The sequence below is a fragment of the Phalaenopsis equestris genome, unplaced genomic scaffold (assembly GCF_001263595.1).
Source record: "Phalaenopsis equestris unplaced genomic scaffold, ASM126359v1 Scaffold198964, whole genome shotgun sequence".
In the NCBI taxonomy this organism is placed as follows: Eukaryota; Viridiplantae; Streptophyta; class Magnoliopsida; order Asparagales; family Orchidaceae; genus Phalaenopsis; species Phalaenopsis equestris.
Window position 1 is genome coordinate 32,724 of NW_018218859.1, and position 2,850 is coordinate 35,573.

Genomic DNA, 2,850 nt, shown 5'->3' on the forward strand with positions numbered 1-2,850 from the left:
GAAAAATATTGGGTCAGATTGATTTCATATTTTTCTAAACATTTTTCTAAACTTAAATCTTAAAATGTCCTTCCGAAGGCAGCGGAATTTCAATTTCGGTGACCGATAGCTTCTTACGGACAACTCCTCTGACCAAAATAGTGCCGACACGCCGCCGCATCGCGCTACGTGTCGCGCCGCCATAACGGGTTGCCCCGCCGCTCCACCACGTCGTGTTTCCGCAATGCACTGCTGCAACGCGTCGCCATGACTCACCGCCACACCTCCACCTTCTCCTTTAGGCCCCTATTTATAGGCTCAAAAAAGAGTCTTGGCCAATAAATGCACATTAATATAGAAATCGAAAAAGAAGTACAAGCATTAAATACTCATTAGTAATAATAAATAAAAACTTTTCATATTAAAAATTTTTTTTTTCAATTTTTATTCCTTCTCTTTTGCCCTTTTAAATTCCTTAATCTCTTCAAATTCCTTTATAAAATATTATTTATTCTGTTTTAGGTGGGATTCGAACCCCCCTCTCCCACATAAAATAAAAGATACTAACAACTAAGCTAAGTTCAACCTTCTATTTATATAAGAATAAAAATTATTTTGAACTAAGTTAGATATACATATTCTTATACATAAATACTCCGGATATTGATATTTTCGAATAATAAAAAGGGTCTCACCCAAAAATAGAGGGGCAATTGATACTCCACCAACAAATTTTCATCATCCAACACGAATCTTGAGGCATGACAAGAATCTCGAGATGATATTTTAAGCAAGAAACATTCAAATCTTGATAAAAAGTCATCCATAGCTTCGATTTTAGCAAACTTATAGTCAAATTGACTTATTCAATGAGACATACCTAATGATATGAAAACTAGCCCAATCCAAGTCAAATCAAGCCCAGATCAAGTCATTAAACCACAATTAGAAGATTTATGAATACATTTAGAAAGTCAAACAGCTGTTAAATATGACAAGTTTATACTCAAATCGAGCGGCTTGACAAGACAAATCCAACGAGCCCAAGATTACTCAATTCTGTACTCAATAAGATTACTCAATTCTGACATCATTAAGACACTCAAATGTCCATTAAACGTCGTATGATCGAAGGAAGCTCTCTGGACCATCCGATCAAAATGGTTCTTATTTTTGCATTAATTGCACCCAAAACATTATAAATAGAGCCCAATCCCTCTCATGAGGAAGGAGGAAGTCTAGAGAGAGCATGAGGTCTTGAAGAGAAGCTGCAGCTCATCATCACCACCAATCATCGTCGACCACCGTCGATCTCCAACGTCGACCGTCATCGATCGCTGACGACCACTGCCGACCGTCGTCGGCCACGGCTGACGTCGTCCACCTCCACCTGTCGTCATTAATCACTATCAACCAGACACCGATTTAGGGTTGTTAAAATGACTCTTTGTTCGTGAATAGCTCGTGTTCGGCTCGTTAAGCAAACAACCACCGCCGACCGTCGTCGAGCACCGTCACCCGTCATCGACCACCATGAACCACCATCGGGCTCATTTACACCTCTACCGTCAGTCAACATTGTAATCTGAAAAATATAGTTACCCCTTCCCGTCTGTGGGACAAAGGATTTTTGTAATCATCAATCAATAGTGGATTTCCGCAACTGGGCCAGACCATGTAGTTTTTCCCTAACGGGTTTTCCACGTAAAAATTTCTGGACTCATCATCGCTTTTTTCTATTTCATCTGTGTGTGTGCTGAACTTTCGTACACCGCTAAGACGATGATTTGTTACTCTACCGCCGCAAATTTTTTAGCACGCATCATGATTTTGAATTAGTAATATTTAAAAAAATCATTATTTCAATAAATATCTTAATTTAACTTTCAAAATATCAGTAAAGGTCAGGTCTTAAATTAATAAAATAAACATAAATTAATTAAAAACTAACTTACAAACAATTGCACGAAAAAATGAAGTCGAAGATGTTGGGTTTGTTGAAAAAGTAATGCAGTGTAAAATGAATGTAATGCAGAAGTATGTATTGTTGTTGAATTATTTTGAAGTTTTTTTGGTTTGGTGTGAACTAAATGAATGACTTTAATTTTTTTATTTGGTTACAAGCAGAATGAAAATATTGTATTTCAAAGCATTGCATATTTTGGAGGCGGAGGGTGGTGGTGCATAGTGGCAATTGAAAATTGCGCCGGTGTCGGTTACAGCGATGGTGGTGGCGGTGGGCAGCGATGTGTTGGTGCCCAGTGAGTACGATAGTGCCCAAAAATGTGTGGCAGTGGCAGCCGACTACGGTGGCAGGTGGTGTCGACGGTGGTGGTCGTCAATGCTGGTGTTGGCCCACGATCAGCTGAGGTGCTAGACAAAAAGTTATTTTTCATTGTGTTTTGGAATTCGATCAAACCAGTGAATTTTAGATTCAAATAAAGTGAACTAAACAATGAATTTCTAATTTAATGTAATTTTATATTGAATTTAATTACATAGCACCAAATAATAAAATTTTTAAATAATAGAAATTAGAATGAGCCATAAAAATTTGTCCACTATGGGGCTATTCAAATGAGTGAATTTGTCGTGTTTTGGAATCCTCAATGCTTTGAATATTGGATTGAACTGACCAATTCGACTAGTTTGACCGCGAACGAGTGACTAATTTGGTTCGCATGCAGTAAGAAACCGTCCATGCTTTTGAACCATGCGAAATCAATTGAATCACTAGTTGAACCGATCTATCGAGGAACCAATTTAATTTTTGAAAACCGCATGCCGCGATACTTTTGAGTTGAACGTTGAGATTTTAATAAAATTTAAAATAAAAGTATAAAACTTTTAAGTAAAGCACCTTATATATAT